The sequence below is a fragment of the Pteropus alecto genome, unplaced genomic scaffold (genome assembly GCF_000325575.1).
Source record: "Pteropus alecto unplaced genomic scaffold, ASM32557v1 scaffold45, whole genome shotgun sequence".
Lineage (NCBI taxonomy): Eukaryota > Metazoa > Chordata > Mammalia > Chiroptera > Pteropodidae > Pteropus > Pteropus alecto.
The window spans coordinates 25,890,432-25,915,860 of record NW_006442491.1 but is presented as its reverse complement, the minus strand read 5'-3'; the positions used below and the strand labels follow the sequence as shown (position 1 = coordinate 25,915,860).

Below are 25,429 nucleotides of genomic sequence, written 5' to 3'. Positions count from 1 at the left end.
CTTAGGTATGTGCTGTGTATAATGTGTTTCTCATGTCTACTCAAGGAGACCTTTGGGACATGAGGAAAAGCATGTTACATGACTCCGTTCTCCAAATGGTGATGTGCCAGGGGACCACATTTTATTTTTTAGGCCTTGAGGTCTTTACACCTAGAATGATACATGCTCCTATCTCCTCTGCCTGGACAACATCCTCTCACCTTTTAAGACCTGCTCCCACCAAATTTAAGTCCTGCTCTGATGTCCTGAGGAGGCCCAGATAATTCTTCTCTGGTGTTTTCATTGCCTTTTACTTTTCTTCTGCTAGCGCTTTCAGCTTTGAGCTTTAGCTTATCTATTTACACCTGAATCTCTTTGTCTCCCCCACCAGACTGTGAATCTCAGACACAGGGCCTGTGTTGTATCTATCTAGGACACTCTAGCTGCTTAGCAGTAGTGAGTCACATGAATAAAGCATGCGTGTCATGTAAATGAAGTTCCCACCCAACACCAAGATGACTAAAGATATGGGAGAGGAACTTAAAACATTCTTGATTGATTCTCAGGCTTTATGAGCTGGTAGAATATCTTTTGTACTTAAAAATAAAAGGGATATGGAGAAAGTTTTCAAGTATATAGCTTAGGTGGATGTAAAAAGTGGCCCATTGGCACTCAGGAGACAAAGAGGGATTGGTAAGGAAGGGCTGTTACACCATGACAGAGATGGGAGCATGTTGGAAGAGCAACCCATTCTTGTGTTCTCTAACTTTTGTATATAATGTACTCCTGAATGCAGGGCAAAACTGAAATGGTCTTGTTGACAGCATCGTCATGCTTCAGCATGAAATGTTCATGTGCCAACTGATGTATCAGAGTCTGAATTCAGCATTCAAAAGATGACTGGAAGGTAGTAGCCATGTTTAATGTTTACAGATGTTGAGGTTGCCTGTTTAAGAGTCTTCCTGGTACCAAAGGAGAAATACACAGTAGGTGCTTGATAAAAATGTATTTAGCAACTAAATGAACACTAGGTCCAACCCGGTATAAGTTTTGATTCTGTCATCGTTGGGACTTATGTTTTGAGAAATATTGGTATATGTCAAGGATCTTCCTTGATTGAAAGACGTTATGTACACCAGAGGGTACTGTTTTTCAATGTCCATATCTTTATTTCTTTTCCATTCCTGTGGTTGGTTGTTACTTGATTCATTTGAAGATTAGCCAGTTGAGGATTTGCCCTCAACAAAAGATTGTGAAGGACTGACCACACCCTGCCGTCTGCTGCTTTCTTAGCATGATAAAGGCATTTGGAAGTGGCGACACTGCACACTCCTTGGGTCTGCCTTTCTGTGTACTTGTTCTTAGTCATCGAGTTCTTTCTTTAATACTGGACAACTTTTCTTATGCTGCAGCTTATGTCCAGTTTCAGTATTCTTTCTTTAGTGGAAATGGAGACCATCTGGTCACCATCTTCTGTGGAATAACAATGATTGAAGACGGTTATTAAGTCACCCTTCGGCCTTTTCTCTTGTCTAGGCAAAATTGTCTCTTGTTCCTGTGGCCATTCCCCATAAATCTCATTTTCCAACTCTTTAATCATCTTGGTGGCTTTCTTTGGAAACTACATCAAAGGCTCAGTTTCAGTGCTTCTATTCTGGGGGGTCTGGGCTGTCAGCTAATGGATACGGAATGTGGTTGTTTTAACCATTCGTTTTCCGCAGCCAGTCCCCACATTTCCAAGGCAGTCAGAATCCGCTAGCCATTAAGGGGCCGATTAACATCTCTTAATTGTGACACACTTTATAAATATTATTAAGGTGTTGATTTGATATAAAACACAAATTTTAGCTTGTGAGTAATTCTATCTATTGATTGATATACTTTTGCAGCCTAATTTGTTGCATTTAAGATACTTCACTGAGCTGTCTGATTAAGTGAATATGTTATCTCTTATTGGAGGATAATCTCAATTTTGTTGTATTGTCTTCATTTATTTATTTACTCAACATCTGTGAGTGCCTGCTGACTGGCAGGCTCTGTTTGAGGGATCGAGGACCCAAAGATGAACAAAACATGGTCCCTAACTTCAAGGAGCTCACAATCCCCAATCTAGAGGGAAAGTCAAACGCTTAATCACACACACACACACACACACACACACACACACACACACACACAATTACAACATAAAGTGCAGAGTATTATAAAAGATGACTTAAGTGCGGTGGAAATTTAGAAAGACTTCACTGAAGAAATCATATTTGAGCTGGGTCTGAACATGAATTATTCTTCAGAGATAAGGGGTTAAAGAAGACACTGGTGCGGGAGTTCTAGTACCCGTGAAGGCAAGGAGGCTGGCACGTCAGGGTGTATGCAGTGAACTAGGTGTGGCCAGTCATGAACTTGTTTGGCCAGAGAGCCGGGCCGATGCCAAACTAAAAAACTGCCTATGTCAAGCCAAAAAGTGTGAGCTGTATATGTCATTTTAAAATTCTAGAAGCAACATTTAAAAAAATAAGAATAAACAGGAAATGAGCTCTCAAGTCTTGAAGAGACACGGAGGAAACTTAAATGCATATTGCTAAGTAAAAGAAGCCAATCCAAAATGATCATACTATATGATTCAAACTATGACAGTCTAGTAAAGGCAAAACTGTGAGGTTAAGGGGAAGGGAGGGATGAATAGACAGACCACAGAGGATTTTTAGGGCACCAAAACTATTTTGTATGATACTGTAATGATGGATACATGTCATTATAAATTCGTCCAAACCCATAGAATGTACTACATCCAGAGTGAATTGTAATGTCAACTATGGACTTTGGATGATAATGATGTGTCCATAGGTCATCAGTTGTAACAAATGTGACATTGATAGGGGATGTCAATAATGGGAGAGGCTACGCATGTGTGGAAATGGGGTGATATAGGGAAATCTCTATACCTTGCATTCAATTTTACTGTAAGCCTAGAACTGCTCCAAAATAAATCTGTTAAAAATAAATAAACAAGTCTAATTTTATTTAACCCATTCTATCAAATATGTTAATATTTCAACATGTAATAAAGGTTATTAATGAGATATTTTATATCACTTTTTTGTACTAAGTGTTTGAAAGCTAGTCTGAATTTTAGACTTACAGCACATCTCAGTTTGTAATAGCCACATTTCAAGTACTCAATAGGCATTTGCGGCTAGTGGCTGCTGTATTGGACGGAGCAGGTCTTGAAGACTGAAACCTGAGCTTGCCTGATTCAAAACCTCAGTTCTCAGCCACACTGCTCTCCTCCTTAAGCGCTGTAATGATAACACAAAAGGGAGGGGACTTGCAGACTATCGTTTAATCCCGTAGTGTCAGCTGTTGCCTCCCACGCTGCCTGGTGGCCCAAGTTCAGAGATTCTAGAGCAGCACTGTTCAATAGAAATATAATGAGAGCCACATGTGTGATTAAAAATGTTTTAGGAACCACATTGAAAACATAAAAAGAAACACATGAAATTAATTTTTAGAATGTATTTAACCCAACCTATCCAAAATATTGTTTCAATATATATTTAATATTAAAAATTATTAATGAAGACATATAGACCAATGAAATAGAAAGTCCAGAAATAAACACTCGCACATATGATCAAATGATTTTTGATCAGAGTCAAGGCCATTCAATGGGGAAAGGACAGTCTTTTCAACAACTGATGCTGGGAACACTGGATATTCATATGTAAAAGAGTGTTGTTAGACTTTACCTTATACCATATACAAAAATTAATTTTAAATGGACCTAAATGTAAGAACTAAAACTATAAAACTCTTAGAAGAAAACAAATAAAAAGTTTTATGACATTGGATTTGGCAATGATTTCTTGGCTGTAATACCCTAAAGCACAAGCAACAAAAGAAAAAAATAGATAAACTATATTACATCAAAATTAAAAACTTCTGTGCTTCAAAAGACACATTCAGCAGAGTGGAAAGCCAACCCATGGGATGGATGAAACTATTGGCAAATCATATATCTAATAAGGAGTTAATATTCAGAATATATAAAGAACTCATACAACTCAACAATAAAAACACAACTTGATTTAAATATGGGCGAAGGACTTGAATTGACATTTCTCCAAAGAAGTTATACAAATGGCCAATAAGCACATGAAAAAATGTTCAACATCACTAATCATTAGGGAAATGCAAATCAAACCACGATGAGATACCACCTCACACTGATCAGGATAGCTACTATCAAAAAAACAAAAACGAACATATTGGCATAGATGTGGAGAAATTCTTGTCACTTTCGGTAAGAATGTAAAATTGTGTAGTTTCTATAGAAAACAGTATGGCAGTTCTTCAAAAAGTTGAACATAGAATTACCCTGTGATCCAGCGATTCCAATTCTGGGTGTATACCCAAAAGAATTGAAATCAAAAACTCAAGGAGATAGTTGTACACCCATGTTCATAGCAGCATTATTCATGATAGCCAAAAGATGGAAGGAACTCGTGTCCATCGATGGATGAATGGATAAATAAAATGTGATATATACATACAATGGAATATTATTCAGCCTTACAAAGGGAGGAAGTTCTGACACATGCTACAATATGGATGAACCTTGAAGACATTATGCTAAGTAAAATAAGCTAGTCACAAAAGGAGAAATACTAAGTACTTATATGAGGTACTTAGAGTAGTCAAATTCATAGGGACAGAAAGCCAAATGATAGTTTCCAGGGGCTGGGGAAGGGAGAATGAGTTATTGTTTAATGGGTACAGAATTTCTGTTTTGCAAGATGAAAAGAGGTCGGGAGATAACGGTGGTGATGGTTACACAACAGTGTGAATGTACTTAATGCCACTGAGCTGTACACTTAAAAATAGTTAAGAGGGTAAATTTTATATTACGTGTATTTCACCAAGATATTTAAAAAAAAATCTCCCCCTTCTGAAAAAGATTTAATTCTAAGACCATAAAATTTCTGATGGGAAAAGAGAAAAAGGAGACATGAGTAAAGGGACCAAGAAAAATGAGAAACTACCAAAAATATAAGCATGTTGATTCAAAAAGGCAATTCAAAGGTGATTTAAAAAATGATAGATCAGCATTTGTTTTATCTCTGCTTTCAATAAAGAACTCTGTCCTAAAAAAAATTGTTAATGAGATACTTTACATTCTCTTTTATACTAAGTCTTCAGATCTAGTATATATTTTACCCTTATTGTACATCTCCATTTGGACAAGCTACAACGGAAGCTCTGAAGAGCCACATGTGGCTGGTGGCTATAGTATCAAACAGTTTATGTGTAGAATCTTCTGATTGGAAGTAAGAAGCCAGCAGAAATTCTTGAAATCAAAGACTGCCATGAACAGATTTGTTTTTTAGGATGTTTGACTCTGGCAGCAATGTTAGAGGCGGACCGAAGGGGAGAAAAAAGTAAGGGCTGGAAGCATGAAGGGTCGTTTTAGGACTCTGAGCCAGAACAGACAGGGACTGAATTATGGTAAAAAAACTCAAGGGTGATGCCAGTAGCCATTGTTTGTGGTGTACTTGCTATGTATCAGGCATGGTGTTGTGCCCCTTATGCCCATATCCTTAATTTTTGCAACAACTCTGAGAGATTGAGGCTATCATCTCCCTTTAGAGAGAAGGAAATGGAGATGTAGAAGGCACAAGCACCAAAGCTCATAGGTAGCAGGAACAGGACATAAACCAGGCCCATCTGGCTCCAGAGTTTAAGCCCTTAACCATTGGACTATGTGTCTTGCAAGGATGGAGACGAGAGGTCAGATCTGAAACATTCTTAGATTTATAGGATTTCGATGGCAGCTGGATAAGGGGAAGGTGGGAGAGGGCTGCCTAAAGGATGCAGGAGTGGTTTTGAGATCAGATCTCTTGCTTAGAAATCTGGATGGATGGTGAGAAGTAAGATGAAGATCTAGGCAGTAGAACATGGTGGCTGGATTTTTTTTGTTTTCTTATTTTGTTTAGATTTGTTTTTTTAAGGGGTGAATGCCAGTGAAAGGGGAGGCAGAAACAATGTGTGTAGTTTTTAAAAACCTGCAGGGACCGATAGTTGGAAGTGATGGATTTGGAGCTTGACAGGTAGTTCAGGGCTAGCAAGAGTGGTTTTGAAGTCACTTGGGTACAGGCAATTGCAAAGTCCTGGGCAGAAGTAAGTTGGCTCCCATGTAGAGAGCTGGTAGAGGCATGGGTCTTAATCTCCTTTGGGGCCTGAATGACTTGGAGACTAACCAAGGAGTAGGAAAGGGCCACTTGACTGGCGGCCTTAGTGCAAGTAGTTTGGGTAGAATGGGAGCGGGGAATGGAGCTTTCAAAATGCCAAAGACTGACTAGCAAAGAATCGAATAAGTGGAACAATGGAGGCTGCTTCTGGGGGCGAGGGGAGGATGAGAGAGGGGCAATTAAGGGGATGATTTCTATTCTTATGAGAGTTAAGTGGTATTTTAAGTTAAGTCAGATGAAATTTATTATCTAAGATTACCATAGAAACAACATCAACAAACCAACACATAATATTAAGGCAGCCCTTTTGTTTAACAGGTAAACAAATATAACTTCTACCAAACTTATGATGGCAGGTGCATCACACCAGTTCTCATTTATGCCAACAAGAGAAGTTCTTAGAAACTTTTAACTTAGGCTCCTAAAATCTCATGGAAAGAAAATAAATATGCTTACTAGTTTGCACCAGAAGCTATATTTCCCCAAATACTCTCCTGGGAGAGCATATCAGCCAGTGAGCGTGTGTGCACATCTGCCCTCCTGTATGTGTGCCCTCGTGTATTCTAGGGAGAGGGTTGAGATGGGAATAGGGATCTTTGTGTACTTTTTTCCTTGACGATGGTTGCGAAGAAATAGTCGTTGGAATTTTACGTTTTGCACAATTACAGCCACTCTTACTTTTGTGATTTGTGATTGACTTGACTACCTTCTAGACTAGAGAATGCTCATGTGCCGAGGCCCATTGTTCCATCTTACCCCTAGGGGACCTTGGCACCCGAAGGTTCCTCAAGACAGACCTAAATGTCCCCAGAGGCCCCCAGTACATCTTCCATCTGGTACTCAACACCTCTGTTCTGCTGCCCCTCAGGACAATGATGTGAAAGTGACCATGATCTTGAAGAGTTCTGGGAAAATGTGGACCTTTGTTGATCAAATCCAGTTGGTCCCTTTGCTTGGGCATTACAAGATAGGAAGTGGATTTGCATAGAAATATCCTGGCTCAAAGTCACAAAGCTAATAAACCCGATGAATGTTATTTAATCTTACTTGTCAAGGGAAACTAATAACTTCCTGGTGAAATACTAACAGCATTCAAAACATTCCTCATAAAGGAATTATTAAGAAATAATTTAAAAAATAAAAATGTTTTTTATTAATATAAAAAACATTATTAAAACTGTCCTGGGCCAACTGAGGCAGTGCCACAGCCCCGCACTATTCCTGGGAGTCTGGGCCCTGGACTCCTGCAGCTCCATTCTGCTCAGGCCTGGGGCAGTGCCCTACTCTGCATGAGGGACCTGGAGGCGTTCCAACAGAGAGGGAGAAGGAAAGGTTTAATAGCTACCTTCTCTGCTTGACAAGGAAATAAATTAGATATTTAGCCCGTGGAATTCACTTAAAAATAGAGTAACCTGTAGGACATCAGAAAGGACTGGGGAGTGAGCTTAAGAGGGATATAATTTGGTGACAGGAGCAAAAAGGTGTAGATAAATATGACCATTATGACTGGTGCTGCTCTGCTGACATCATTGGATTGTGGGGAGCTTAAAAGAAAAAAGCAATATATACCCAAAGGAATTGAAAGCAGGATCTCAGAGAGATATTTGCATATCCACATTTATAGCAAAACTATTCACGATAACCAAAAGGTGGACGCAAACTAAATGTACGTTAACAGAGGAGTGGATAAAGAAAACATGGTCTATGCATATGATGGGATATTGTTCAGCCTTAAAAAGGAAGGAAATCCTGTTACATGCTACAACATGGATGAACCTTGAGGCCATTATTATAAGTGAAATAAGGCAGTCACAGAAACACAAATATTGCATGATTCCACTTATATAAGGTATCTAGAGCAGTTAAACTCTTAGATACAGAAAGCAGAATGGTGGCTGTCAGGGTCGGGGTGGCGAGACAGAGAAGAGAGTTATTTGATGGGTATAGAGTTTCGGTTTTACAAGATGAGAGTCCTGGAGACCTGTTGTACAGCAGTATGCATATAGTTGGCCCCACTGTACCGTACACTTAAAAGTTGTAACTTTTATGTTGTGTGTTTTTTTTAAACACAATTGTTTTTTTGTTTTTTGATTTTTTTTTTTTTAAAGCAAGCAGGGTAAAATAGCTGAGATACCTTTTGCTATTACAGTTAATTAGCATCTTCCAGAGGGCATCCTCTGAGTGGGAGGTAATAGAATGAGAGCAGCAGCAATTGCTGCAGTAACTGGTAATTTATCGAGTGCTTACTATGCACCAGGTGGTGAGCTAAACTCTTTTGTACACTGAATAACATGTCAGCTCTGTGAGGTAGGCATTATTGTCCCCATTTCACCACTGAGGAATTAGGTCATGAGGAATTAAGCTGTTTGCTCAGGAAAGCACAGTTCATAATGGTAGGGCTCTGGGACCCAAACCCAGCTCTGTCTGATATTAATTCTTAGCTCCATTCTCAGCTCTCGTTTATTCATCTCTTCAGTGAAGACCATGCTTTTGTGCCAGGCACTGTGCTAAATGCTGAGGATACTGTGGATACAGGCCCTGACTTTACAGAGCTTAGAAGCCTAGTCAGGGTGAGAGACAATACGCAGGAGAAGCAGTGAATAAAGATCCAGTGATGAACACTGATCAAACAGTGATCAAAATTGTCTCTATAACAATTTTGATAAATGTTATAGAGAAACAATTAGGCTACTATGATAGAGGACTAATCAGCATGGAGGTTGGAGACTGACTTAGGCATTTAACAAGGGTATTCAGAGAAGATCTCACAAGGGCCGTGATACTTAGGGAGAGAGGTGGATAGGTCTCAGATGCCATCACCACTGGGGCCCTCTGTAGTCTGCAAGAGTCTCACCGGCCACAGAGCTGTGATCCCACGTGGCATGGCCATAATGAAGGACAAGGAGCTGAACCATTCCCTCCTTCAGACAAGAAGGTAGAATTCAAAGAGGCAAAGGGGAGAAAAGCCTAGACCTCCTCTTTCAGAAATTGTAAATGTGTGTGTGAAAATGTGTACCCACATAGCCTTGCGATGAAAGAATCCAAATTCCAGCAGTGTTCCCTTGTCCCCCTGGGTCACTTCACCTCTCTGGGCCTCCAATTCCTCATCTGTGTAGGGAGAAAAAGAAAACAGAACTTCTACCCAGATAGATTTCTGGTAGTATTAGTAGTGGTGGTAGAATGATTAAAAAACTGCTTCCACTTCATTCTCTCTGGTTGAGCTACATCTTGAATGCTTATTCAGTTCTAATTGCCACATTTTGAGAGAGACATGGACATTAGAATGTGTCCAAAGAGCAGATCACTGGAGAGAGTGGGATGAGTTTGGGATGCTTACACTGCAGAAGCAACTACTGAAGGCCGAAATGACCGTCTTCCGCTGTGCGAAAGGCTGGTACGTGGAGAGTGGACTGATCACATAATGAAGAGTGTTGCCTTGTTCTGTGTCTGTTCAAAAGACAGATCTAAAACCTGGGAATCAGGTCCGACTAAGAAAGGAACTATGTAATAAATTGTTATAAGTGAGAAAGAGCACTCAAACCATGGAGATACTCCATGGGGACTGGGTAACAGGTCGCTATAGGATTTTTTAATTGGGAAAGGGTTGGTTTGCACGTATTGTCCCATTCTTCCATCTTGGATGTTTCTAAGTTATTTTAGAACTGTGGCTGTAAACCGGAGGCAGATGGAATATATTTAGTTGTAGATGAAGTGCCCATGTGCACCACTATAGAAGTTAAACTCAAAGCACATCCTATTGATTAGGAGTGAGTTCTACCTGGTATGTGACCCCAATCACATATTCTTTAAGGCACTCTGCTTCAACCCCATTAGCCACTCACTTTTTTACTAGTTATTTATAACAACCCACACTCTTTGGGAAATGTGCTAACATTTTTTCCTATTTGTATGTTAATCAAACTTTAAGTTTTTGTTTTGAATACATAGCACATTCACATTGTTCAGAATTTAAGAGTTCATAGGGAAAGTTCCCTGTCTCTCTGGACCTCTCCTCAGAGGCAACCATTAGTTCCTCATGTATTTATCTAGAGACGTTTTAAGTGTATATGTACAGAAGCATGTGTATATTTTTCTTCTTCACTTTGCTTTTTCAAAATACAACATATATCAAGATAGCTTGACAATTAAACCATAGTAATATAAAAAGTGCTCACTCATTCTTTTTCATGGGTATATATTATTCCATCCCCCTGTTTGTGGACAATTAGGTTATTTTCAATCCTTTACTATTACAACATTGACAGTGGATTACCTTACACGTGCATTACTACACACATGCACAGGTATATCTATATACATTTCTAGAAGCAGACTTGCTGAATCAAAGGGAATGGGCATTTGTAATTTTGTTAGCTATTGTTAAATAATTCTCAACAGAGGTTTTACCAATTTTCACTCCTGCAAGCAGTGTGTGAGAGTGCCTTATTTCTTCAAACCGTTGCCAGCTAAGTATATTGTCAAACCTTTTGAGCTTTTCCAAAGTAAGTGAAAGAAAGAAAATCAGAGTAATTTTAATTAGTATTTCTTAGTGTGAGTGAAATTGAGCATCGTTTCTCGTGTGTGAAATCTTGATGGGCTTTGTAGTGCAGCCATTGAAGAAGGTCATCAATGCAGACTGAACCTGGGAGGAGGGAGAGGAAAATTATATTCACGGGGGAAAGTCAGAGAGTTTTTTTTTAAATGAACACTCTTGAGAGGTTCACACAGGCCCACTAGCCTCCAAGCTGTTTAGCCTATAAACCCTCTGGCTCACACTGGAAAAATTTCAAACACAACAAATGTAATTCAGAAGTGAAACCATATCCAGAACAAACCATTCGTATTGCTTCTTTTAATTTTTAGTCTTAAATTTAATAAAGTAATTTGCTTTTGTTTTTAGAACAAGATTTAGGATGCAAGTACATTGTAATGTGACATGTTTAACTTTGGAAGGAGCTGTCCCGCACCTCTGAGTATGCAGGTTCTGACTAGTTGGCTCTCAAGGTATGCTAGGTTTGCTTCCAGCCTCCCCCACCTCTAAACCCTCTCCCTCTCCAGCCCCCAACCCCTTCCTGCAGTTTCTTTGTGTGTTCAAGCAGGTTTTGGCAAAGACCAGAGTCTTTTCACTGGGAACATTGGCATTGCACAGCCTCTCTGCCCATTAGCAGCCTGAAATGCTTATGACAAAACCAGCTCAATCTAGTTTTTCACCTAGAAAGGGACCATCCAGGCTTTAGCAGCACAGATTTGCTTTTGCTTTTTGCAGAAAGCTTGTAGATTCAAACCTATCTCGGTTGGCGGCAATGCCATCCTTACAGTTGCTTAGGTCAAAATTCTTCAAGTCATCCCTGATTCCTATGGCCACAGTGTCCACAAACTCCATCCAGCCCCTTACAAAACTTTCTCGGCTCTACTTTCAGAATGTATCCAGAACCAAACCACTTTTCTTTACCTCCCTCTCGGCCATCCTGCTCCGAGCTGCTGTCATCTCCTGCCTGAATTGCTGCCATAACCACTTGACAGGTTTCCTGCTTCTCCGCTTGTTTTTCCTGCAGTCTTTTCTCAAGACGGCCAGCAGAGGTGTCCTGAAAGACACAAGTCAGGTCACATCAGCCCTCTGCTCCAAGCCCTCCCATGGTGCTGCCCGTCTCAGAGAAAGCCAAGTCATCACGGTGGCTCTACATAGTCTGCCTCCTCACCAGCTTGACCTTGTCTCCTCTGTCTCTGTGACTATTCCTACTGAGCAGTACTGGCCTCCTTGCTCTTTGAACAAACCAGGTACTCTGCCACCTCAAGGCCCTTGCACCAGCTTGTGCCTCTGCCTAGAAAGCTCTTCTCCCACACAGGTGGCTCACTCCCTCACCTCCAAGTCTCTGCTCCAATGTCACAATCCCAGGAAGGTCATTCTGTTCACCATATTTAAAATTGCAACCTCATGCCCTCCCCGCCCACCACATTCCTTGTCCCCTTCCCTGCATTATTTTTCTCCATTGCACTTATTACTCTTTAATGCGCAATTTCATTTATTTGGTTTGTTTTCTCTCCCCCAGGAAGGCAGAGATTTTTATAGCTCTTTAAAAAAAAATCATACCCATATTCTAGCCTGTAGAACAGTGCCTGGCCCAGGGTCGGCCCTTAGTAAACAAATGTTTAATAAATGAATTATCTTTCTTTTCTCTACCAAACTTATTCCTCGAAGTCTGCCGAACCTAAACTGAAACAACACGTGTTGTATTTTGGTACTAGTGCTGGTGATGTGAATTGAATCCAAGAATACTGATACATATTCTTCTGGGGAAAGTCACACTAGAACTAATTTGGCATCATTTGGGTGACTCTTACAGAGGGATTAAGTATGACACTAGAAACTTCTTTAAGGAAAGTGGTAAACACACTCAGGCTGCATCTGGAGAATTAGATCTAGAATCAGCTCCCACTCTGAAGAGGGCTACAGACAAACAAGCGCGTTCAGAGAGCAGCAGCAGGGGCGGGGCGGACATTCCAGTCCAGGACGCGACGCGACGCCGAGCGCGGGAATGAGGACGATTGGCTTGGTGCAGGAGGACTTAGGGGACGTGATTCCTTTTTTCAAATGTTGAAAAAGGAAGATGAATCAGCCTACAGATCTACTCTGTAGACCTCCAGATCTGCTCATTCCCCTCCACCCCGGCAAAAGCACATCCAGCTTTTGTGGGCCCCAAACAGTAGCGGGGAGGCAGGCCCTCCTAAGGAAAAAAAAAGTATAAAGAATATAAGTTTATAAAAATATAGGTACAGGCTTTGGAAGGTTCCCATACAAGTGACAGTCCCGGAAGCTTCCGTTTCATTAGCTTCAAGGTAAATTCACCACGTTCAGACTTTTTGTGCCAACAAAACTGAACTCCTCGTAGCTCTCCAAACATACCGCGTTTTCTCTTCCCTCTGTGATTTGCATAGTGTTCCCGCTGTCCAGAAAACCCTTTTCTCAACATGTCTTCTTGGTAGCATCGACTCATCCTTCAACTTCTGATTCAAAGCCTGTCTGTCCCCTCTGTGAGGCTTTTTCCAAGTCCTCCAGACGACTTAGTCGGGTGGTAAGTCCTTTTGTACACCCTCACGAATCTCGTGCGTGCCTCCACTACATAGTGTTTGAGTTTGGCTAATTTGTTTGTCTGGCTTCCCTTTTACTGTATCAGTCAGGAAGAGCTGGGTTATGCTGTAGTAAAAAGCAGCTCCAAAAACCTCAGTGGCTTAAAACAACAAAGATCACTTCTTTGCTCACACTGTGTGTACAGTGTGGGTCAGCTTTTGTTCTCACTTTGGGACTCAGGCTAATAGAGTAGCCACAGTCTGGAACACTGCCAGCTGCTGGGCCAGAGAGGGAACGGTGAACCAAAGCATGTACTTTCTCCTAAGCTTTCCCCTAGCGGTGACACATTTGCTTATATTTCATTGGTTCCACCTTACTTCAGTTGGGCAGAGAAATCCAACATGTCCAGGAGAGTCAGCCCAGAATACTGGTGAATAGCCTAATAACTACAATAATCTAGTTGCTTCTTGAGTACAAAATGGTATCTGTTCAAAATCTTTGTATATCCAGTGCCTAGTACGTAGTACTTAGTACATAGTAAGTCCTCAACTGTTTTTGAGTAAAAAATAAATAAATTTAGTGAGTAAAACCTACAGGAAAGTAATTTTGGAGGGTGCTTATTACAAGGAACTATTTTCAACATCTTTGCAACCTCAGTAGGTGCTGACCTCCCTGTCTTCAGAGAGATTCAGATATAGACTATCCTGAACACCTAGCGACTCTTCTAAGATGATTCTTGTGAAGATGAGTGGTTGAAATATGTGGTCTTTAAAGTCCCTTTAATTCTGAGACCTCTGCATTTGTATCATAATCACCTTTCTGCTTGAGGAAGAATAAGTTAGTGTTCACTATAGAGGTGATAACATCTGACTGGAGGAGGCTATTTCAGTTGGTGACTTGTTTGAGGAGGAAAAACAAGTAGAGAGCTCTGGCCCTGATCCCTCAGCTAAAAGGGTGATTACTAAGTGCAGAAAGTATTGTGACCCTTACATATCCAGAGAGTAAAACGAGGCCAACTCTAGGCTAGACGTTGCTTTGACACTTGCGATTCGGACTTAGAAACAGACAAATTCTTTGTGACGCTCTTATTTCAGAAGAAATCTGATGATTCTAAGCAGTGGATCTACTGGACTGCCAAGGTCCTGCCCACACACATTCCTGAGGATGGATGGTTTCTCTTGTGTTAGTTTTGTTACAGACTCCTGCTGACTAACCTTAGTCTAACACCGAGTCCTACTGTAACAGAGTTCTCTAGTCATACAAAAGGGTGAATAACACATCCCCTCTTCTGACCATGTAAAATGTCATAAATATTAAGGATCATGAAAGCCCTGTCAAGTCATTTTAATTAAAAAAAAAAACCAACAGTGTAATAATTTGGCTTGTAAAGTCTTTGAGCCCTCTGTAAAAAGGCTCAAAATAACGTAATTAATAATGTAAATAATGTAAAAACAGTTAAAGGTGTAGTGGGTTTATTATTCAGTTGGTGTTCAGAGCAAATGTGGCCTGGAAAGGAACATCGGATTTAGAGTCAGAGTACCAGGCTCACACACAACTCTGTGTGACTTTGGTCGTATCACTTCCCCTTTCTTGCTCAACAGCCCCTCAATGCTAAGATGGGGGAAGGGGCGATGATAACCAACTCAGGAGGCTATGGGGATGGATCAAACGAGATGAAAGTGTTTAACAGGCTAGGAAGCACACCGAGTGATGGAATTGAAGCAAATCCAGTGTCCTGGTTGGTCACGGAAATTTCTCAGACTTTCTTTCTAACATAGCAGTGGTGCCATTGGTACAAATTGACCCACAAGTGGGTCAATTTGTATGATCTTGTACTTGTATTATCTTATATTTCAGAAGTCTCTTGGGATGGAACCCCTTGGTTTAATTCAGAGTTCATGTCAGTGGTTCACAGAACCACTATTGGGATCGCTTGACTCATGCCAAACATAGACTCTAAGAGGTATTCATACATTCTGTCACTTTCAGCCCAGACTGAATTCACATGGGAACTTGCTAGGTTCTTTGTTTTGTTTCATTTGCACATCTGGCCCCAGTACAACCTTTTGACACTTACAGTGCTATTGTGTGCAACTGCACACGAATGTGCAATTTTCAGGATGTTTATAATGAGGGCTATTTTCAAGTGTCGAAACTCTACATTTCCTGAGGATTCTGCCTCAATGAAATTGTATCCTTCTAGATTTCAGGGTGGCAAGGGTCCACTGAAGTGGTCAAATCTGTTGATGGTTTGAAATTGATACAGTCGTCCCTAGGTATCTGCGGGAGATTGATTCTCAGACTCCCCTCGAATACCAAAATCTGTGGACGCTCAAGCTCCTTATATAAATGGTGTAGTATTTGCATCTAACCTACACACATCCTCCTGTATAATTTAAATCAAGTCTAGATTACTTATAATACTTAATACTATGTAAATGCTATGCGAATACATGTTATACTGTATTTTTTAGGGAGTAATGACAAGAATCAAAGTACATTTTCAGTACAGATAACCATCCGAGGTCTAAGGACAGAGTACACATCAGCAACAACGTAACATTTTTCTTTTTAATATTTTCCATTTGCGGTTGGTTGAATCTGTGGATGCAGAACTCTTGGATACTGAGGGCCGACTATATTTGAAAACAATGAGTGGTCAGGTTTCCTCCACCTCCCTGGTACAGGTAAATCCCTGGCAGTTATCATTTATTGTTCCAGTTGAATGACTTCAACAAGGCAAGATTGCCAAGTAAATGATAAGGTAGTCATACCAATTAGTGGATCCATTTGGACAAAGCCCTGGCATCTGTGGGTAAATCAGGACCCCTTCCCCTATCCCCCGCTCTTCACGCATAAGGTGGTTCATGTCACACTGAAACCTCCCAACTCTAAATGAGCAACTCACAACCCTTCCATCTGCCACCTCATTTGCAGGGTGCATTGCTCACTGGCACTATTTTATTTATTTTGACCCTTACTGCTATTTTTTAAAATTTTATTTTATTAGTTTTATGTATACAGTACATTGGTTAGACATTTATATAGTTTATAAACGATCCCCCGATTGCTCTTTCTCTCCTCTGCCCTTACTGCTATTTTTAAATTAAAAGCAACACATGATTGTAATAAATTCAAACAATGTAGAAGGCATAAAGTTTAAAAAAAGTAAATGTTCTCTTTCCTAATAAAGTCACTTAGTGTTTAATGAATCGATATTTATCCTTTGTTGTTTCACATTCTGTTCATAGTCAAATATAAGTACATAGATTGTTCTTTATGCAATGAAATTATATATTTTATTATGCAGCATATTACATATTTTATTATTTAAATATGTCTGGGAGATGTACTCACATCGGTATACTTAAGCTTTAATCCTTTTAAATGGATGCACTTTATTTTCTAGTACGTATGTTCTATTTTTTGTTTTATCACTACTAATGGTCATTGTTCGTGCTAACAAACAATGCAATGAATGACCTTATTGACATATTTGTGATCATGTGCATGTATTTTTGGACTTCATTGACTATCTGGGATTTTAGAAGTGAAATTACTAAATAAAAGGATATGCCTTTTTAAATTTTGATGGCTATTACTAAATTGACCTTCACAAAAATTTCACCAATTTATACTCTTACCAATGGTGCACGTATTGTATCGTCTGTTTTTCTGATTTCTGCCAATCTGTGAAGAAGGTGGGGGGATCTCAATTTAATTTTAACTTCTGTAATTACTAGTGAAGTTGAGCGTCTTTTCTAGTATGTAGCTTGTATATTTTGCTTGTTCATTTTCTTTTCCCCTTTTTCAAATATTTTTGTCTTATTTTTATTTACATGAACTCTTATATATTGTAAATATTATGTTTTTAAAAATTATAATATGTTTTATAAATTTTCTCCCAGGGTGTCACTGTGTTTAGTTTCCTTTAGTATTCAAAAGTTTGTCATATTTATGTAATCAAATCAATCAACTTTTTCTTTTGAGGTTTCTAGATTTTGAGTCTTTTATAGGAAGAATTTCCTTAGCACAACTTAAATAAAAAATTCTCTTACATTTTTTCTAATATGTTTGTAATTTTGCTTGTTAATTTTACTTAGAAATTATTATTTCTCGTAATGTGAGTTAGGGATTGAACTCAGTTGTCCTAATACTTATTCACTTGTCTCTCTTCCCCAAATGATTTAAAAATAGCGCAGCTTTCGTATTCTGAAAATCTCATATATACAAAGTATATCTAGATAATTAACTCACTCTACTTATCAGTTCTTATGCTGATAATGAATTATTTTAATTATTCAAGATTTAAATTATGTTTTGATATCTAGTAAAGCAAATTCCTCTACATCAGGGATCCCTAGCCTCCCAGCCTTGGTCCATGGCCTGTTAGGAATGAGGCCGCACAGCAGGAGGTGAGCAGCAGGCAAGCCAGCAAAGCTTCATCTGTATTTGCAGCCGCTCCCCAGCACTAGCATCACCACCTTAGCTCTGCCTCAGGTCATCAGGCATTAGATTCTCACAGGAGCACCGGTCCCTGGCGCCAAAAAGGTTGGGGATCGCTGCTCTAAATAGTTCTGTTTCAAAATTTTTAAAGCTGTTTTGTACTTTTTCCCTTCCAGAGGAATTTCAGATTCAGCTTGTCAAATTCTATGGAAAACCTGATGGCATTTTCTCCAACATTTTTTAGTAAAAATTTCAAACGTAAAGAAAAATTGAAAGAATTTTATATGCTCACCACCTAGATTTTACCATTAACATTTTACAATACTTGCTTTACCTGATGGGATTTCAACTGTAATTATAATTGTACTGAATTTAGAGATTAATCTAGAAAGAACTGACATCTGTATGATTCTGAATCTTTACCTCCAGGAATATGCTATGACTGCATTTATTCAGGTCTTTTTGTTCTTATTAAAGTTTTGTAGTTATTTTCCTATAGATTTTGAACATGTCTTAGGAGGTTTGTTCTATATTTTCCAGATTTGGTTGTTAATATGAATGGGCTGTCCCCTCCCTCAACCCTATTTCCTTTTCTAGTTGATTATTTTGGCATATCGGAAAGTTAATTATTTGTGTGTTGCAAATGTATCTCATCATCTTACTCAGTTCTCTTATTAGTTATAATAGTTTTCAAGGGATTTTTCTGACTAGACAATCCCCTCATGCAAATAGCACTGGTTCAGCTCATTTTTTACTGTCTGTTCCTTTCATTTCTTTTTCTTATCATATTTTACTGTCTTGGATCCCATTATAATGTTAAATAATGATAATGGGAATCCTTATCTTGTTCCTGACTTGAAATTTTCACTGTTAGATATAATGTTTGCTGTGGTTTCTGATATTCTTTAAGCACATTTTCTTCTCTTTTCCTTCATTTGCTAAATCTTTTCAAGAATAAGAGTTTAGACTTGAACAACACCAAAGAACAATTGGACCTAACATATATATACAGAACACTCCACCCAACACCAGAAAAAAGAAAAAAAAATGTATATGTATATATATACATACACACACCTTTTCTCATGTGCAAATGGAACATTCTCTAGAATGATCACGTTAGGACACAAAACAAGACTTAACAAATTTAAAAAGACTGAAATCATACGAAGTATCTTTTCCAAGCACAATTAAATGAAACTATAAATCAATAGCAAAAGGAAAACTGGAAAATTCACAAATATGTGGAAATTAAACAACACGCTCTTAAACAACCAGTGGGTCAAAGAAGAAATTGCCAGAAAACATAAGAGAAGAGACCCAGTAACAAAAATAAGAAATGAAAGATGCCACAAAAATAAAAAGGATCATAAGAACTATTATGAGCAATTATACATCAACAAATTAGATAACCTAGAAGAAATGAATAAACTCCTGGAAACATACAACCTATCAAGACTGATTCATGAAGAAATAAAAAATGTGGTCAGACATATAACTAGTAAGGAGATTGAATCAGTAATTAAAAACCTCCCAACAAAGAAAAGATTAAGACCAGATGACTTCACTGGAAATTTCTACCAAATATTTAAAGAATTATTAACATCAAATCTTCTCAAACTCTTCCAAAAACTGAAGAGGAGGGAACACTTCTAAACTCATGAGTTCAGTATTACCCTGATACCAAAACCAGAAAAAGATACTACAGGAAAACTACAGACCAATATCTCTGGTGAATACTGATACAAAAATGCTCAACAAAATACTAGCAAATCAAATTCAACAGCACATTAAAAGGGTTATATCATGACCATGACCAAGTGAGATTATTCCTGGAATGCAAGGGCAGTTCAACAAATGAAAATCAATTGATGTCATATAATACACCAGATTAATAGGATGAAGGACAAAAACACACGATCATCTCAACTGATGCAGAAAAATCACTTGATAAAATTACCCATCCTTTCATGCTGAAAACATTCAACAAACTGGGAATAGAAGGTAATTTCCTACACATAATAAAAGCTGTAGATGAAAAGCCCACAGCTAACATTATACTTGATGGAAAAATACTGAAAGCTTTTTCTGTAACATCAGGAACAAGGCAAGGATGCCCATTCTCATCACTCCTAGTCAACATATTACTGGAAGTCTTAGCAGAGCAATTAGTCAAGAAAAAAAGAAATAAAAGGCATATAACTTGGAAAGGAAGAAGTAAAATTATCTCTGTTCATAGACAAACTGGTCACATGTAGAAAACTCTAAATATTCCACACATAACCTATAAGAACAAGAGAACTAAGCAAAGTTGCAGAACACAAAATCAATTTTTTTCTATATACTAACAGTGAAATATCCAAAAAATAAATTAGGAAAACAATCTTATTTACAATAGCATCAAAAAGAATAAAACACTTAAGGATAAACTTAAGGAATCAAAAGATTTGTATACTAAAAACTACAAAATAGTGCTGATAAATAGACATCTCACCCACCCAACTTGCAGGCCCACCTAAGCCACTTTCAGTGGCTTTTCCATACAAACGGCCTGTCTTGGCTCATGCTTTGGACTTTCCTAAAATCTTTCAAAGGTTCTCAAACCCCAAACATGCAGCATCTTGCTAAGCAGACCCAAGCCCAGCACTAGTACCAGCTGACCTTGGTTCATGGCTTAGCCTCTCCCTGGAACCTCCAAGCCCAGCACAAGTGGCAGCCACCTACAGATCACTTTGTAGGTCATACTAAGTGGCCTCAGGAAGGGCACAGGCAACAACTGATCTTGGCCTGCACCAGAGCCCCTCCCTGGTGACTAGCTTCAGACCACACCAGAGCACCACCCAGCCACCTCCACAAATGACACACCCAAAGGACAGACTCAGCCTGCACCAGAGCCCCACTAAAGCAAATCCTGCTCCATAGGGTCAGCCCCTGCACTGTAGTCACAGTTAGTCCTAACAACCAATCAGCCTGAGGGTCAGTCCTTCCCACTGATGTGCAAATAGCAACCAAGGGTCAACTGCAACAGGAGGGCACACACAACCTACACAAGGGGCACAACTGAAGCACCACTGCACCACTGCACCACTGCACCACTGGGCCCCACAGGACACCTACAACATAAGGCCACTCTATCAAGACCAGGAGACATAGCAGATCTACTTAATACATAGAAATAAACACAGGAAGGCAGCCAAAATGAGGAGACAAAGAAATGTCTCAAATAGAAGAACAGAACAAAACTCCAGAAAAATAGCTAAACAAAATGGAGACAAGCAATCTACCAGATGCAGAGTTCAAAACACTAGTTATAAGGATTCTCAGTGATCTCAGAATTTCAACAAAGAGATAGGAAACATAAAAATGGAGATAGAATGCATGAAAAAGAGCCAGTCAGAAATGAAAAAATACAATAACCGAAATGAAGAATAACTGAAATGAAGAGGGAATCAACAGTAGATTAGATGAAGCAAAGGATTGAATCAGCAATTTGGAAGATAAAAGTAGAAAACACCCAATCAGAATAGCAAAAAGAAAATGTCCAAAAAAGCGAGGATAGTTTTAGGGGCCTTTGGGACAACATCAAGCATAACAACATTCACATCCTATGGGTACCAGAAGAAGAGAGGGAGCAAGGAATTGAAAACCTATTTGGAGAAATAACAACAGAAAACTTTACTAACCTGGCTAAGGAAACAGACATACAAGGCCAGGAAGCGCAGAGAGTCCCCAAACAAGGTGAACCCAAGAGACTCCACACCCAGACACATAGTTAAATTGCTAAAGATTAAAGACAAAGAGAATCTTAAAAGCAGCAAGAGAAAAGCAGTTACTTATCCACAAGGGAGCTCCCATAAAACTGTCAGCTGATTTCTCAACAGAAACATTGCAGGCCAGAAGGGATTGGCATGAAATATTCAAAGTGATGGAAAGCAAGGATCTGCAACCAAGAATTTCTATACCCAGCTAAGCTATCATTGAGAATCACAGGACAGATAAAAACTTCCCAGATAAGTTCATCATCACCATCACACCAGTATTACAAGAAATATTAAAGGGACTTCTTTATGAAGAAGAAAAAAAGATAAAAAATATGAATAATAAAATAGCAATAACTGCATATCTATCAACAATTACATTAAATGTAAATGGATTAAATGCTTCAATCAAAAGACTTAGGGTGGCTGAATGGATAAGAAAACAAGACCCTTACATATGCTGCCTATAAGAAACTCTCTTCAGATTGAAAGACACATATTTCATAAAAATGGAAACAGAAAAAAGCTGGGTAGCAATACTTCTACCAGACAAAATAGACTTTAAAACAAAGGCTATAACAAAAGACAAAGAAGGACCCAATAATCCCACTTCTGGGTAGTTATCCAAAGAAATCCAGAACACTAATTCAAAAAGACATATAAATCCATATGTTCATTGAAGCATTATTTACAACAGCCAAGATATAGAAGAAACATAAGTGTCTATCAATAAGTGAACAGATGAAGAAGCAGTTCTTGTGTACAATGAAATTTATATACTCAGCCATAAAAAAAAAAAAAGAAAATTTGCCATCTGCATGACATGGATAGACCTAGAAGGTATTGTGCTGAGTAGAGTAAGTCAGACAGAGGAAGACAAATGCCATATGATTTCACTTACATGTGGAATCTAAAGAACAAAATAAATGAACAAGCAGAAATGAACTCATAGATACAGAGAACATTTTGATGGTTGTCAGGTTGAGGGGATCGGTGAAAAGGGGGACAGGATTAAGCAGTACAAATTGATAGTTACAAAATAGTCATGGGAATGTGAAGTATAGCATAGGGAATATAGTCAATGATATTGTAATAACTATGGTGTCAGATGGGGACTATACTTATCAGGGTGATCACTTCGTAAGTACATAAACATCTGATCACTATGTTGTACATATGAAACATATAATATTGTATGTCAACTGCATTGAAAAATAAATTTAAAAAAAATACTATATTGTACTGGCATAAAGATCAGACATAGACCGATGGAACAGAATAGAGAGTCCAGAAATAAACTTTTTCATATATGGTCAAATGATTTTCAACAAGGATGCCAAGGCTACACAATGGAGAAAGGACAGTCTCTTCAATAAATGGTGCTGGAAAAATTGTGTATCCACATGCAAAAGAATTAAATTGGACCATTACCTTACACCATATACAAAAATTAACTCAAATAAAGACTTAAATGTTAAGACCTGAAACTATAAAACTCCTAAATGAAACATAGGGGAAAAGCTTCATGGCACAGGTTTGCCAATGATTTATTGAATCTGACCTGAAAAGCACAGGCAAAAAGAAAAAAAAAAAATAGACAAAGGGACTTTATAAAACTTAAAAACTTCTGTGCATCAGAGGAAACAAACAACAGAGTGAAAAGGCCATTATGTTTTCCATAGCAGCTATGCAATTTTACAGTCCTACCAACAGTGACAAGGGTTCCAATTTCTCCATACTCTTGTCAACACTCGTTATTTTCTGTTTTCTGTTTTGTTTTGTTTTTTATATTGGTCATCTTAATGGATATGAGGTGATTTCTCATTGTGGTTTTGATTTATATTTCCTTAATGACTAATGATGTTGAGCACTTTTTTATGTGCTTACTGGTCATTCGTATATATTTGTAGAAGTATCTTTTAAATCCCTTACCTACTTTTTGAGTTTTTTTTGTCTTTTTATTGTTGAATTGTAAGAATTCTTTATTCTATATACAAGGCCCTTATCAGATAAATGACTTGCAAATATTTTCTCCCATTCTGCAGGTTTTCTTTTTCACTTTCTTGATGGTGACCTTTGAAGCACAAAAGTTATTAATTTTGATGGTCTAATTTATCTGTTTTTTTCTTATGTCACTTGTACTTTCAGATATTCTATTTGATGTCTTCAGTGATTTATCTGAACATTTGATTTGTTCGCTGGAAACATAATTGTATTATTCTTAGTTTTCTTGGTTTGGAATTGTAAAGTACTTGACTTAAATTATTTGCCAATAATATATAGAGGAGCTTAGAAATGTCGATACCCATTAAGCTGGTAAACCCATTTTTGCGAACTTAGCCTATATACCCAGAAGTCATTTCATTGTCACATATGAGAGAAGGATGCTGGAAGCCTGTTCAATAGCAAAAGAGGATGAGTTAAGTCCATAGTGGTACATTATTAGGTAGCTGTTGAATGTTATAATTATGAAGCTTATTTAGTGAAAATGTTTATGATGTAATGTTCAGTGAAAAAAAAGTGTGTTCCCATCAAGATTAAAAATATGTATAAAATATTTGCACTAGATGGAAGAGTATACAAAATTATAGGGATTTTATTTTCTTAAATTTCACTTAATATTGATATTTTATCTTTACAATTGAAATTTAAGTAAAAATATATACATGACATTTTAAATTGGAGAAATGGTGACAAGTGGTTAGACCTGGGCATGTTTGTTCTTATCCTGACTATTTTTTAGTACCAATTATTTTTCATTATCATGATCATCAGGGTAGACTCATACACATAAAAATAGTTTGTCGTGTTTATTTATTAAGAATTTGAATAGAGATATTTTAATTCTCTTTATATTTTTATATAAAATTCAAACACTGATAACAAGATTTTGGTATTAGAATTACTATTATTTCAGTTATTATCATTACAATTTGCTACAAGAAAGGTAATGATGATAATGGTGATATTTTGTTATTAATAGGGATCACAGCAACACTATCTCAGGCCTCTCGTGAAAGAATTATTATTATACTTGTAAACAAATCAATCACCCAGCTTTTGAAATAAATTTCAAACGGATCAATGATTTGAGTTGTTTTTCTTTTTAAGGAATAAAAGTATTGAAAGAAAGAAAAAAGCGAGCACAATACAAGGTCACATGTAGTTTTTGCACCCAATGTGAGGCCACGCTTTGATTCGCTGCACCCAGGGAGAGAATACATGGCTGGCTGGGCCACAGACTGGCTCTGTGGATTCCCCGGCCCTCAGGCCTTTGGCTTCACCTGAGAGACAGTGATCTGGGGTACAGCCAGTAACTGTGAGGCGATCCCTCTTCTGTGGCCTGGAATGGGTTTGATAGAGCAGCAGACAGGGGAAAGCCACAGAGAGAAACCCTGGCTCCTACAGCCAGTCTGTGCCGCCACTGCTGCCCGCCTCCACTCCCCTCCTGCTGACTTGGCCTCTGGGCCTGGCTTGGGAGAGGCAGAGGCGTCATCTTGTTCTCATATGTGGGAAGGCTATGAAAAGAAAAACCCTGGATGGCCCAAACATTTAAACAAGAATTACACTAGGATCTTTTGTTCTCGCTTGGACATGGTCAGAATTAATTTGGAAGTCCAAAAGATGATTATTTTTTTGTTGTCGTTTTTGTTTTTGAATCTGAGTTACTTGATGCGAGGATACAGAGTGAAATACAAAACAAAAACACATGGCTGAAGTCTATCAAATGGTATTGGAACATCCCCAGGTCATTCTTCAGGGCACCATTTTGTTAGTGTTTGGGGGACTCCTGACTCAAACTAACATCTAAGCCGCTTGCCGAACTTCCTGTCAAAAGGCCCCAGTGATGGAAGTCAAGCAGTGGCATGCGCCTGGGCATCTGAGAAATGCACAGAGCTTCAGAGATCTTAATCATGTTTTTCTTTCTC

General features: G+C 38.5%; 1 protein-coding gene across 3 annotated transcripts in view; it reads left to right on the top strand.

The window, feature by feature from the left end:
• Positions 1–25,429, top strand: part of ZHX3 (zinc fingers and homeoboxes 3) — a 64,772-nt gene that overhangs the window by 24,416 nt on the left and 14,927 nt on the right. The window lies entirely within an intron of this gene.